The 15,344-nt window shown below is 39.3% G+C and overlaps 1 protein-coding gene across 1 annotated transcript in view; it reads right to left on the minus strand.

The window, feature by feature from the left end:
• SLC16A9 (solute carrier family 16 member 9) overlaps positions 1-15,344 on the minus strand; it is a 453,874-nt gene that overhangs the window by 338,704 nt on the left and 99,826 nt on the right. The window lies entirely within an intron of this gene.

The following is a 15,344-nucleotide window of genomic DNA, read 5'->3' on the forward strand; positions in this document are numbered from 1 at the left end:
TAAAGTGTTTTGTGTCAAATGTTTATTTGGATGTGTGTGCGTGGGTGTGTCTGTATGTAAAATAATATATATAAACTCATAAACAAATAAAAGAAAAAAAAATCATCCAAAAGTTCTCAGGATACTGGCCATAGAGAACTTAATAAATACATCTTGTAATAACTCCCTTGCCTTGTCAGTCTTCTTTTAGTGCCCCATGGCCTTTATCCAAGACAAGGATATGGATTATGACTGTTCCCAATGTTAGTTCTGGCTGATAACAGAATTACAACAGAAAAGGAAGCATTGGCACTGTTTACAAAACTTAAGCACTTAACACAACCACATGTTTTCTGCAGCTGTGCTACACACCTCCCCAAAGTACAGTCACTGCCCCTTTCTGTCATAACCACATTGGCAATCTACAGGTGGCGCAGCCTTATAAATTGCCATGCAAAATAATTACATTTGTTACTCGGAATGCATTGTAAGAAGTGGTTTTGCTGAAAGCACTGATTCAGTGAAATTGAATTTGCTCATATACCACTGCTGTGTAACCATGGAGGTGTTATATGTGAGCCAAAGAGTTGTGGAGGGCTCCCCTCACCCTGGGAAGGTGCAAGGAGGCTTGCTTCTGCAAAAAAAAAAATAATAATAATAAAAAGTTTCTTTTTGATGTACTGAATGTGTTATGTGGAAAAAACATTTTGTACATTTAGCAGTAGGGTGTTTGTACTTTAGTGAAACACCATGAATCATCATGAAATATCATTCAGTTTACTGACACTTTAGTACTTATAAAATGAAAAATGACAGAGTTTAACTTGTATGTTACATGTGAAAATGAAACTATGAAATTAACTTAAAAATGAACAGAATGATTTTGCACTAACAGAGGTCGATCAACTTTGCCAAGAAATGAAGGTTATGTATTTACCATAACAATAGATCAACATGGCCATGGTTCATCACCATCAAGAACTACGGCAAAATGTTATCTGCCAGTCTGTTTGGTACCCTTAAAACTCCCGGGATTCAGCTCCTCCCCTTTACTCACAAAAACTGGCTTATTACAATCTTTCTCCAGATGTGGCATAAGCCACTATCATTAGAGAGGCACAAACAAGATTGCAGAGCAACAACATCTCTACCTGCGCGGTTGTCTTCTGTCACGCTGGGGGAAGGTGGCCTTGCATGTTGAGAGGGACTGTACCACCATACAGATATACTGTTATGTTGAGTACATAAGTTTTGAATATGTTATGGTCTGGCTCATACTGGTCGACCACTATGATAGAAACTCCAGAAGACCTACCTGGGGTCCTCCTATAAGGATTCTCCAAATGAACCTGGTTCCAAAGGAAGACTGAGACCTAGTAGAGAGATAACCTCTACCTTGCAATGTCTTGTAAAATGCTCAGAAAAGCTCAAGCTGCATAACAGTCAGTCATTTTTTTCTACAAGATTTTGGCATATATTGCAATGATTATGGACTAGTGGATATACAGTCTTATTCATTTAAAGCATACCATGCAGCTATTAACTTAATCAGACAAAAGGAAACCCTGCCATGTGTGTGGTAATGCCCCCCAGACCATGCAGCTATTAACTTAATTAGACAAAAGGAAACCCCTGCCATGTGCTTAGTAATGCCCCCCCCCCCCCGGAACAATCCAAAAAGCAGCCACTAATAAAGTAAGTCTGCTTAGTGTTCAAAAATATATGCAACATTTATCTTAAACTTTATATTTATTTGAATCAGCAACCTTTAAACTTTTCCCAGCAGAAAACAAGAAAGGCAAAACCTAGTTAGAGAGAACAAATGTTTCCTCATTCTGGAGTCTGTTAATTGTGCAATGAATAGTGCAAGACAAAAACACACAATAACTCAAAATAGAACAGGGAGCCATGTTGGGTCTGCCAGGCAGACATATTCTTTATTAAACCAAATATTGCTTAGTTCTGCAATTCTTGGCTACCTTCTGTACAAAACAAAAGCTAGTTGGAAGCTTTTACAGAATAAGACATTCCCAACGGCTTTACTTTACAGCAAAGTGTATTAGTCAAATTTAACAAATATTATTTTCCCAGAAAAAAAAACAGAAATGGAAACACAATAGCAAAAGATGCCTAGTCAGTTGTATGACTTGGGGAAAGAGGTTTCTTATTACTGGTTATGTTGCTGGTGGCATTTTCTGTTTGACTATAACAAAGCAAACATGATTGTTTTACTGAATAAAAGAGAATTAATTGCACAAGCAGGGGGAAGCAGTAAATACAAGAAAGTTCATAGCCCAGAGCTTAATGAAAAAACTCACAGCTTCCCTTTAAAATTTTTAAGCAGGTTCACATCATGGATCCCAAAAACACTGAAGTAACTCTGAATTAGCTGATATTTCACTTACCCAGGCATTAAATAAATTAAAACTGAATCCAGGAAGCTAAAGAAATTTGGTTAGAAAGTGAAAGTGTTCTCATAGCCGCAGTATAAGAATTCTCCCTCCAGCGTGGGTGCTGTCACATCTCGGCATCTAAATCTGAATCACTATTCTGCTAATGCTCCTATAAGGTGCCTTATTCTGTAGAAGTTTCAAAGATGAGTAGCAGTTCATTTTCTGTTTGGTTGTTACAGAATTGATTGGGCATGGTACAGTATTAGAGTACACGAGTGCTATTTTCTGGTGCTGCCTCTACATATACAACAATAAACAGGCAGTTGTAGATGACAACCCTCTTTCTAAGCATGTTGTGTACAGATTTGTGCTTTATACGTCAGTTTAGACACTTTTAAATATTCTAAGAATTATGAGCCATAACGTTTTTGGGAGATATTCTGGGGAGGGGGGGGGAGAGTACTTAGTTAATAAAATAAGGTCCTGCTTAACTTTACTTCTAAAAAAAACTCAATCTTTTTTTTTTGCCTGTTAGATGCATAATGCATGCCTACACAAAGCCATAAAATGGAGTAAGTAACAGTATACTAAGTACTCATGGTCCAAAATCTTACTCAACTCTCACTCTCTTCTTCCTATAATCTCTTACTGTGCTCCTGGCAGATTCAGACCCCCATAATTATCTTCCTTCTAACATACTCCTTGATTTTTGTCCTTTTACCCCATTTCTTGATGTTGACCTCCAGTCTCTCATTATCCTTTCTTGATATATCTGGCAACTGACACAATGCATTAGTCCACCAGCACTGTCTCCTGGCACTACCTTATTAGGGTTACCACCTGTCCCACTTTGCAAGGGACAGTCCCTCTTTGGGCAGTTGTGTCCTGCAAAAAAATTGTAAAAATGGCAAATGTCCAGAGATTTTAGGACAAAATTATTTCCTATATTTTATGTAATAGGTGCATAAAACAGTTATTCTGTATCTGAAACACCTAAATGTTACACAAAACAGAATAAGCAACTAAATGCGACAAGAATAAGCTTTTATTTAGGCAAAAAAGTGAAGTTTTGTCCTTTGTACTGGCCGTGGGTATGTTTCGGCCTGCAAAATCTGACGATTGTACTAAAAATGCCCCACTTTGGGCATTTGAAAAGATGGAAACCCTATACCTTATCTGTGAGAACAGGTATTCTAGGTTAAAACCCTTATCTCCTCTCTTTCCTTTTTATGCTGTGCTGTTCCACCTCCTCCCCTCTGACCTTACATTGGATGAATTCTTTATGTAGATTCCTATTTCCCCTCTATCCCACCCATCTATCATTTCAGAAAAAACTACACTCTGGTATCTCATTGTCCCACTCCCTTCTCACTGCCACTTTTTTTCTGTAATGCCAAAAAAGTCCACCATCATTTTCTACCACAATGCTTACACCTCCCCATCTTCCTTCCCAGGCTTCTTGCATTGTATAACAATGTTATCCAACTATGGTGTGAGCAATGTTTGCTCCTACATGATATTTTGTGTCAGGTTTTACCTTCTGCAAACTTCTTGAATAGCTGACCCCCTTCTTCTGTTTTCATGACTCAGTCCCTCCTTTTATCTTATGGGTGGGTTTGGCAAATTCACCTCATAGACACCAGGTACAGGGTTTGATTCTGCTCTTGAGTTATTGGCTAATCTTAAAATGGCCCTTTAAGTTAGCTAGTCTAGTATCCATCTATGATCCTATGATCTATGATCCTATGACTATGGCATTCTTGAAAAATTATTGAGTTAGCCACAGTCACTGTGGAATCAGATGACGGTGCAGATTAAGTGAACTTGGAAACCTTCTTGCCCATTTTTTATAACACAGGATATGAACTTCAAATCTTTTTAGAAGTCTTTCATCCAGTTCAGATAAAAATATAATTCCCATACACTGCAGGAAATACTCCACACTGTTAGAACTTAGCACAGTTCTGAAAGAACACTGAAAGAGTAATAGGCTGGGTAAAATTAATCTACATAACTATCTTTGATATGAACTTAGAGATGGTTTGCAAGACTACCCTGTCTTTGTGAAAAAACAAGTGTGTAAGATAAATACTCAAGTTTTGAAGCTCAGAAACTCTTCTTGCTGAAGTAATGGCTACCTAAAAGAGAGTTTTTTAAGAAAGAAATTTCACCAGTGTTCTAAAAGATGGCTGAAAATGGGGCAGAGAAAGCTCTCTATAACAAAACATAGATTCCATGGCAGAAAAAGCTTCCTAAGTGGTGGCCTGATAAGAAAGGTATCCCTAAGAAAGATTTTACAAACCTTCAGAGAAGCCAAGGAAAATTTTGAAAACAATCGTGGAAATTAGAGATAGCATCCATGTGAACTTTGATGGAAGCATATTGCTCAGTTCACTGACAAACATTTGAGCAAGAGTCTAGGCTACAGATACTACAGCTCAAAACGGGTCTCACCCTTTATCCAAGGCCCAGACTGGAAAATGTGCCCATTTGCTTTTGTACATTTTCCTGGTAATGGGCTTCTAGGCAGAAATAAGGATCTGAATGACCCAGTCAGGGTAAGATGCATCCCTGGCCATTGATATGAGGAAACAGAGCCATTAATCTGAAGGCATGCTGATATGGGTGAGGCAGCTGAACTGGTCAGTCAACATACTTAAGGGCTTCAATCTGAGAGGCTTTTAAAGAAGTTGAGACCAGAGCAAGAGGATCCACATTTGTTACAGTGAAAATGGGGCTATGAGAATGACCTTAGTCTTTCTCAACTTTGCTTTCTGTATAAACCTGGTTATGATAGGAAAGTGAGGAAAATATAAAGGAGATCTGAAGATCACACCTGGACTAAGATGTCCCTGCCCTATTGGGAATTAGGGAAAAGACGTTATCTGAACCTCTTCTGACATAGGCTATGAGTCATTAGCAAAAGTCACAACAGGGTTCCATTATCAGAAGAAGGATTTCACTTCTGCTCAGCTGAGGGACAACTTGTATGGTATCAGCAAACATCTGCTCAGGCTATCTACAAGGGAGTTACTTTCTCCGGGAATGTGATTAGCCACCAGACAGTAGTCTGTAGACATGATCCTTTCCCTTAACCTTACTGACATCTGACAAACAGGGTAGGAATGCACTCCTTGCCTGTTGGTACATTCTACTATCAACATGCTGCTGCAGTGAATGACAATTGGTCCTTGAAGATAGAAATCCTGAAATACCTGATGAGTAAGAAAGACCACACTCATCTTCAGAATGCTGATGTGAAGATAGGCCTCATTCTTTGACCAAATACTTTGGACTGTCTGCATGTGATAAAAGTCCTCCACCCTAGGGATGATATGCCCATGGTAGCAGACACCTGACAACTTAAGGTGTTATCCAGGGAAAGGTTTGAGTAACTGAACCATGCCAGATGTCTTTGATATGCTTGGAAATCCTGATCTAGTCTGACATCAGATCCAGGCACTGGTTCCACCTGAGTTCTAAAGAAAAACACCACTAGCATGAGACCCAAAATACTAAGGTACATAGCTGCTGACATAGAAGTGGCTCAGTAAATCCTGGATACTGCAAGAAAATGCAAAAAAAAAAAAAAACTTTTCTGGTGAAAAGCTGTCCTGCAAAGAAGGGTGTTAAACAAATATCTATAAAGGTGATAATCTGCAAAGACTACAGGTGAAACTTCGTATGATTTACTGTTATCTATAAGGTCTGGGATTCTTGAAGGAAGAAATCCCAAGTTACTACCAACCTTCTCTATGGTCGCAGCAGCAAGGTGCTAATCATCCAGGCACAGAAAGACGTGGAAACCCTGCAGCCTCTGTTATTTATTTATTTTTTTTGCAACCATGGCTGTATACTTTGTGAACATCCCTGGGACAGACAACAGTCCAAAAAGATGAACCTGAAAAGATAATGACTGGCTCCTATCCAGAACTACAGGAACCTCCCTGAAGTGTTGGCAATCTTGTCATGCAGATATGCATCTTGGAGGTCCAAATAGCACACCCAATTGTCTTTTGGCAAGCAAGGAAGACTCAGATGCACCATGACCATTAGGAACATTTATTCTGGTATGATGCGGTTTATGCTCATTAAGTCTAGAAGGATGTAAAATGGGCCTGAGACCTTGGTCTTTTGGCACAAAAAAAACCCGAAGTAGAAGCCACATGCTCTCTTGTCTGAAGGGACATCCTGAATAACAGATTTTGGAAAAGGTTTGAGATCTCCAACAATGCCACCCTCTTTTAACAGGGTGGTACATCAGAAAGTGGAAGGGAGAGCAGCTAGGGTAAGGAAAATAAGTCACAACGCCTCTGGTAGTACATCAAGTATCCACCTGTAGCACGTGATGGCATCTCACACTTGCAGCTGGTCTTTGAATGCATCCAGAGCAGAAGTCAGGCAAAGTGTCAAATACCCCTGCTGCTGCTGCTGTTGCCCTCTGGAGTGGAGTTGTGAAACTCTTGATTACATCAAGTATTTCTACTATTTAGCAGGTGTCTGCCACAGGAACCACCACTACATCTACATAATTTCTTTCTATGCTGTTGAAAACTCTACTGCTGTTGGCCTTACCTGAACCTCTTCTGATGCAGGCTACAGGCTATTATGTGTCATGGAAAAGGGGGAATGTGCAGCCATAATCTTAGCACTAACAGTTGTAAGAGTTTACCTTCCTTTCTGCTATCATCCAATTTACCCTTAATCTGTGGTCCAAAATATCATAACCAGTGAATTGGACATTACAGAATGGCATCTTAAAATTCTTTGCAAAATCCATATGGTGGAACCAGGCATAAAGCCAAATAAATAGTCACTCCAGTGCCAGCAACCCTTATTGTACTATCCACTGCATTATAGGCAAAGCACAAGGGAAGACCTTTCTGAGAGACAGAGACAGAGAGAGAGAAGCTGACTGAGTGGAAGCCTCTGAATGAAGCCTCTGCATGCAGCTCTTTATCAGGCACTTTTTCCACTGCATTAGATATCTCATCTGCAATACTGCTACAGAACCTCAACATGTGCATAGAAACTAAGCCTTCAGACTTTGAAGGCAGAGGAAGTAAGGGCCCACTTCCCAATACATTTCATTACCATCAACTCCTTTTCTGGAGGACAGATCATTTGGCTCTGCGGGGCTACAGCCTTCCTTAGAGTCACCATAGCCACAATAAGGTCCCTGTTTTTGAGGGACAGAGGATCCTGTCAAGCCTCTTTTGCCCAGTACTGGGTACTTTATATGCAGCCATTGAGATGAGTGCTATAGTGTCCTCTACAGGCAGAACCACCTAGGAAGACAAGGTGGACAGAGACCTGAAGGCTTCCTACCAAACTTTCTCTGAGGCCAAGGAGTAGATTATGGCCACACCCACCTTCTTTTGCATCAGTTGCAAGGGTTCCTTGGGCTCATCAATGGGGGTTGAGGTGGGGGACAAGAAACAAGGGAATCAGCTTCACCTCTGATATTCATGTCTGGCTTTGGAGACTCCAAAGGTGGGTCAATCTGATTCCTTTTGCACAACTTCTTGACATATCTCCTTGGCAGAGAATTGTCAGAGGAGACAGATCCAGTGTCAGAGAGGAGTTCAGGCACCCTAAAATGCTTTTTCCCCTTTTATTTCCCAGTAGAAAGTTACACTGCAAAGAAGAATTGTCAGAGAAGGAGGATGCAGAGATAGACATGAGTTCAGAATCTCATAACATTATTCTACTAAATATCTTCAGACTTGCTGCCCTGGTCCTGAGAAGCTCTCAAGGGTTCAGACAAAGGCCAGAAGCACTCTATGGGTAAGGCCAGTAATGCAGAAGATTCTCTGAGTAGCATATACAATGTAGGTTGAGTATCAGTACCAGAACTGGGCTCAATCCTTGTTGTGGCATGAAGGGCCCCACTGCCAACAGCTTGGCACCCTTCTGCACTGATGCTAAGGTGTGCAGGAAACTGGTACTGGCCTTCCAGCACCAAGACATCCTTTGATATTGATGTTAACACAGACAGGTTCAAGGGCTCAAAGGCTGAGAACAATGACCAAGACACAAACACAGTACAGGCTGGTAGCAACATAGGGGCTTAGTCCTCAACTCAGGAGCCACACGTGTGACAGAGAGACAGTTATCACCAAAGGCATCACTGCCGAATACACTAGTACTAATAGTAACACCTGCAAGAGAGTAACAAGTATTCCCAGTGCCTGCAGGAAACTAGACAGCCTCAGTGATATTGTTCCAAATCTAGGCCAGATGAACAGGCTGACAGCTGGAACAGAAGGGTAACAATATCGCTATGTCTGGCACAGAATGAGAAGGGAAGATGATAAGACTCATAACAAGCTTCATATAACTGATGTCAAGGAAAACTGATCTGTGAAAAAAAAAAACAGATTAGAAAGATCTGGAAGAAGAGGGCTTAAAGAGAAGCCCCTGGATGGCCCAAATTGGAAAGTGAAGAAACATTGTCCCTTCTTATAAAATCTGATCTAGGAATTTTATGAGGGTGATTTCCCACCACCTGAACAATTGGGAAACATCAACATCAGCAGAAGACTCCTCCTCCTTCCTTCTAGGAATATTATATGGAGGGAAGCTCCTACAAGGCAGAAACTTCTGTTCTTTTTATTGACTTTACTGTGGACTTAAATGACTCCTTGGAACCTGCTGACATACATTACTCCACTGCATTTTCTTTAGGTAGCAACCAAATAAAACTATTCTTGCACTCAATAAGCATTCTTTTATCAAACTTACTTAAAACTTGCAATCTACTATAAGGTGACTGCAATCCAAGGACACTGTACACTTCACTTGTCTGTTTTGCAGAGGTAGCTTACACCTCATATTTTTGGAATGAGAAACCTTACCCAGGTACTCGCTTAAAAAACAAAAATCACAAATTTCAACAACAAACACATGCTTTTCTTACTAATAACAATTAGGCAACAATCAATGCAAGAGAAAAAATATTTTTTTAAATGACTCACAGACACAAACTAAACCAAGCAGAGTGGTGGTGTCTTTCGGCTTTTCCCGGTTAGTGGTCGCCACAGTGGAACTCCGGTCTGCTAATGACTGATAGTTGATTTTTACGTGCCGAGTTACCAGCCCTGACGTACAACCTTCAACAAAGGAACGCCCATTCACGCATGTCTCCACGCAGAAGACGCTCTAGCTGAGAATCGAACCAGACAGCGTCTTACTGTGAGGCGACAACGCTACAGCAGCACCACCACTGGGGGAGAAACTAAACCAAGCAGAAACATCAATAAAAATGTAAAACTAAGGGGAGGAACAGCAAGAACAGCTCTGAATCAGTAGACACTTGAACAACAGAACAGCAACAGTAGCTGAACAGCACCACAAAAACAGTACAGCAAATGCAAAAAAAAAAAATTATTGATGGCTAAGGAAGACTGAGTCTGTTTTTATATCTTGCAAGCACAATGAATGGCAAACAAGTGCAATGTGGAGCAAGACAGTGATGTGCAGGGCCTTATGTGCAAAGGGGAAGAGCTGATACCTGGGAAAATCCAAAAACTGCATTTCAGTCACAGTTGCTGAAAATAATGATCCAGCACACATCAGATACTCAAGGTATGATTTACATTATGCATTCTCAGACTCGCAGTCTAGTTACTTTTACATCTAATGGCCAAAGGTTGCATGCTCAGCACACTGCTCAGACTGTTAACCATGACAGGCAATTCATCTACTCTTAATATCCACAGTGAACGCTAAAAGTTATCACATTCTGAACCTTTAATGGATTACCCATTTCTGGATATCTATTTACAGAATTTTTCTCTTGCTACACAAAGCAGCAGCAGCTGAAAGCAAGACATAACCAAACAAGTTACACAAAGATAAATTGTACGATAAACCATCTTCTTCATGTCTCAAAAACAGTCAAAAAGTCAATTATTACCAATACTGTCTTGCATAAAGATATCTGACTGAGGTCTGATGCTGGGAAGGGAGCAATTTTTTATGCAGTTTTTACAGTAAACAATATCTATGTACTTATTTTGTTCTTTGAGAACATATAACCCACCCTTACAATGAGGTAGAAAAACTTGTGAAATGCTGTGTTGATCCACCATTAAAAAGCGAGAAGGCACTTGAACACAGATATGATGTAGTAACTTTTTCTGGAACAACAGAAGTTTTACTTTACCTATTTGCTTACTTATTTATTTATGTATTTATTGATTGATTGATTGGTATTTGTTGACCAGAAAAGTCCATTGGGTTGAAAACCCATTTTCAATGGAGGCCCGGGGAGAAAAGCTCCAATTAAAACCAAGAAGTATATAAGACAATATAATATATACTACAATATCCAAAGATTTCACAGAAGTTGTCAAAGAGTACAGCACAACAAATGTAAAGTTTTAATACATTTTAAAAGTATATAAGATTTTCTACATAATAGTAATATAGAATACAGAGATATTTACATAGAATTCAACTTTATACCTTTTGTTTTTAAAAAATTCTGGTGCATGTACACACACTGACCCCTTATGGGATTATGAGAGAACAAAATATACACTGATCATATTCACAGAGATAGAAATCTAACTTCAATTTATTTGACAAGGCTTATGGTGGTCTGTGGTTTTGTAAGCAGGGATATACTGGTTCATTAAGGAGATAGTTTTTTAAAGTGAGTTTAAAGTTTAAGGATTGCGTTTGTGTGATAGAGGGGGGTAGGGTGTTCCACAGTTTAGATATGGAGTGTGAGTACAGGCTCTGTCCAGTCCTTTTATTGGGTTTGGAAACTTTTAGGAGTTGTGTATTAGTGGATTGAAGTTTCTGGTGGGGGTACAGAGTTGTAGAATAGAATGGAGAGAAGGGCACTTACATGTGTTATGTATTAGTTTATGGGCTAGTGTTAGTTGTGTACAGTGAAGGAAATAGGAAAATTCAAGCCATTTCAATTCCTTAATGGCTTGACAGTGGTGAGTTTGATAGGATAGACCAGTGGAGAATTTAGCAATTTTATAGAAAAATGATTGCAGTTTGTTGCTCACGGATGAATGTAAGTTAGTAAACATAGGAGAACCAAAGAGAAGGGATGGGCGAAGGAGGGTATTTGCCAGTTTTATTTTTGTAGTTTTATCCATATATGATTTCTGTCTATAGAACCTGCCTACTTTAAAGTGTGTTTATTTTATTGTGTTTAGAATATGTTGTTCAAAGGATAGTTTTATCATCGATAGTAATGCCTAATAATTTTGCTGATTTTACTACTTCAATTTTGGTCCTGTTATGGGAGTAAATTGTAAAATCGTGTACATGTGGCTTAGATGAAAACAGTAGTAGTTTAGATTTTCTGGATTTTATAGCAGCTGTGCTTCATCTAGCCAAGTTTTTATGTTTGTAAAAGCATTTTGTGTTATTTTTTGGAGGTCGGGGAAGTTACTGGATGAGGATATAATAGTACAGCCATCAGAGTATTGGACTGAGCTGTAAGCAGAGAGGGTCTATATTACACTGTCGAACTGCAACAAGTTCGAACGATGTAATATCGAACCTGAAAGTCTGAAACCTGAAAATAGCAAAGCCACAGCACATTGATTTTTTTCCCAGGGAAAAAAAATCGGTGGGCCGTTTTCGGGACTTTGCAATTTCCTCCACTGTGGTGCAATCTCAGAGTTGGTATATTTAGTTTAAGTTTCAGGTTGCAGGTTTTGTTCTGTTTTTGTTGGGGAACAGCGATTTTTTTCCCTTGGAAAAAAAATCACTGTTCTTTGTGTTTACTATTTTAGTGTTTCGGATATTAGGGTTCGATATTACATTGTTTGAACTTTTTGAAATTCGACGATGTAATATTGACCCAGCAGAGACAGTATAAAGATAATTTATGAACACATTAAACAGCAAAGGTCCCAGAATGGAACCCTGTGGGACATCTGTTTTATTTACCATGAATTCAGATTGTTTATTTTGCCATTTGACAGATTGTTGTCTGTTATTCAGATAGTTGGAGAATCAGCTAAGGATGTGTTGGAAACAGCCTAGTTTTGCACGTTGCTGGATTACTTTAGTATGTGATACTGTGTTGAATACTTTGGACAGATCAAGCAAGAGTACAGCTGTTACCAGACCAGTGTCCAATGCCTTGTTTATAACATCAGTAAAAGATAATAAGGCTGTTATAGTACTGTGTGCAGGTTGAAAACCATGTTGGGTTGAGGCAAGGAGATTATTATCACAGAGGTATTTTAGTAGCTGATTTTGTATGCGTTTTTCTAATATTTTGGATAATGGAGAAATAATGGAAATGGGACAATAGTTAAGTCGTTGGTGGTTCTGCCTTTGTGCAAAGGGGTTACAATAGACCTTTTTCAAACTTGAGGGATTGTGGACTCTGAGATACAGCTATTAATTAGAATACTGATAGAGTAAGCTATTACCTTGGCACTAAGTTTTAGATACTCTGAGGGGAGGCTGTCTGCAGATAAGGAGCAAGGTTTTATTTGGTTTAGTAACTTGAATACTAGGGAGGTAGGTACGGGTTTTAGAGAGAAAGTTGGAATTGCTGGAGTGTTGTTTTCTATTTCATTGCTGACTGAGGGGTGTATGCTGGGATCTTTCTGGTTGGTGGCTGCCTTACTGTTGGGAGTGTCATCTGTTTTGAGTGGAGATTTGCTGACTAGTTTAGCGATGCTTTCTATGAAATGGGACTTAAAGAAATGGGATATTTTTTGTGGGTCCAAGTCAGGGAAGGTGGATGGGTTTTGTGGTTTCCCAGGATTAAGGAGCGAAGAGACTGATTTCCAGAATTTTTTAAGGTTACTTCTTGAGGTAGATAATTGCTGTGAGAAGTAGTTCTTTTTATCATTTCTAACTAATTTTTTTGAATTGTTGCAAAGGTTTTTATTGTTAATTTTGTTTGCTTGAGTTTTGTTTTTATGGCATTCTTTCCAGGCTTGGTCTCTGGAATGGAATATTTGTTTAGTTGGTTTTGTAAGCCAGGGGGTGTGGTTGAGTTTTTGTTCTTTTGTTTTGAAGTGGGACTAAAGAGTTTAGGGTATTTAGGAAGATCTCATTAAAGATTTGCACTGCTTCTTCTAGTGGTAAGGATTTTAGAGGGGACCAATTATGTACATTTAGAGCATTGTGAAAGGCTGTTTGGTTAAAATTAGTTAGGGTCCTGGATGCTCTATATGAGTGGAATTTTATGATCTGAGAATGGGTTCTATGTGTAAGGACAGGTAAGTGGTCACTAAGAATATTAGGGAGGGTACTAGTGTTTGAGTATTTTTGTGGGTCTGACACAATGATCTAGACTAAGGTGGATTTTTGGATGATTGTTTAGTATTCATATTGGGGTTGTGACTAGTTGTGTGAACCTATACAGGTTTATACAGTTGTCAGAGAAGTTAGTGGTCAGGTTTTGCCAATTGGTGTTAGTATGTCCTGGAATAGTGGTTTCAGTAGATATGTTTTTGGTAGACCAGGCTAGGAAATTTTCAAGAATTGGTATATTATGGCCAGGGGGGATATATATTACTGCTAGCATACTTGTTCATTATTGTTAATTTGTAATGTTGCCAGTAGAAATTCCATATTACTGAAAGCTGGGACAGGTTTGGGAAAGGATGTGATGGTTAAATAGTTACGACAGATTATAGCTACACCACCACCTTTCTTTGTGAGTTTATCTTTCCAGAAGATATTATAGTCATTTGGTACTATTTCAGAGTCTAATATATGAAGCTTCAACCATGTTTCTGTGATGGCTACTATGTCACAGCCAGCTATGAAATTCAGTAGTTTTATTGCAGATACTCCTTGTGTTGATTATTACTATGGTAAAATTTTGGGTATTTGTGGCTGTGTTCAAGGAAGGTGAGGGGGGCTGGATAGTGTTGAGAGAGGGGAAGGGCCAGGGTTTGAGTGAATATTGCCGCTTTCAGATTAATGTTGAAGTAGAATTACTATGTGTGTAAAGTAAAAGGATTTAGTGAATGATCTGGGTAGGTAAGTTTGAGTTTGTAACTTGTGGGGATTAGTCTAAATTTATGGGACAATAAGTTGTAACAATTAAATATTGTTGGGGAGATGTTACAGAAGCTTGTTACATTGTGTACTGTTCTTACAATTAGGATGGGAGATTTTGGAGGAAATGTACAATTTATATAGCAAAATAATGTGGCTTGGGTTACTATGAGGATAGAAACAGTAAGAGAGGTGGTGAGGAATGTTAACTGTACAGTGTTGGGCATTATGTAGAGTGCGTTTATAGGCTATATGATTAAGATATCTGATAGAGAAGGGGGCCTTTAAGGTGAAATTGCGTGAGCAGTGTGGGTTTGGTGTTAGTGTAGGTGACTGGAAGATGAGTTGATGGGAGTGGTTTGGAGAAGTATAAACCTAAGCAGGATGGAGTGGGTGGGAATGGAAGTAGGGTAGGGGAGTGGAGTGAGCCTGTGAGTAGTGAGGGTGAACAGAGTGGGCAGACCTAGGTCTGGAATCTCTCAAAAATACAATCAGGTAAGTCTGAAGATGCAAGTTTTGGAGGGAGGAGATTAGATGAGAAAAGAAATGGCTAGAATTGCAGTAGCAGATTTATGCAGATACAACCAGAGAGAGAGAAGATTGCTGGGTTGGAGAAAGTGAAAAAGGAAAGAATGACTGCAGACAAATAATTATGTAAAGGGTGGAGTGCAGGAGAAAAGAAAGGCAAGCAAGGTTCTCGGGTTGTTTAGACAGCAACCTATGAGAAGGAAGGTATTTTCTTCCCTTTAAAGAAAGAGTATGAAAAGGCAAAAAGCAGAGAAGGCTAGAGTACGGGAGGTGGTGATCAAGGGGCCATTTGGTTATAACAGGATTTCACAATATTACACTATTTTACAATTAGCTGAGCTTTTGGGCTGGCAAGAGCACTTAATCCAAGAGTGGGATCCCAGTGGAATCTCTGTTTGTGCAAGACCACTTTTCACTTCAATAGTGAGTTTCTCCTTCTCCTTC

Source organism: Protopterus annectens, chromosome 14.part0 (assembly GCF_019279795.1).
Source record: "Protopterus annectens isolate FY-2018-M chromosome 14.part0, PAN1.0, whole genome shotgun sequence".
Taxonomy (NCBI): Eukaryota; Metazoa; Chordata; order Ceratodontiformes; family Protopteridae; genus Protopterus; species Protopterus annectens.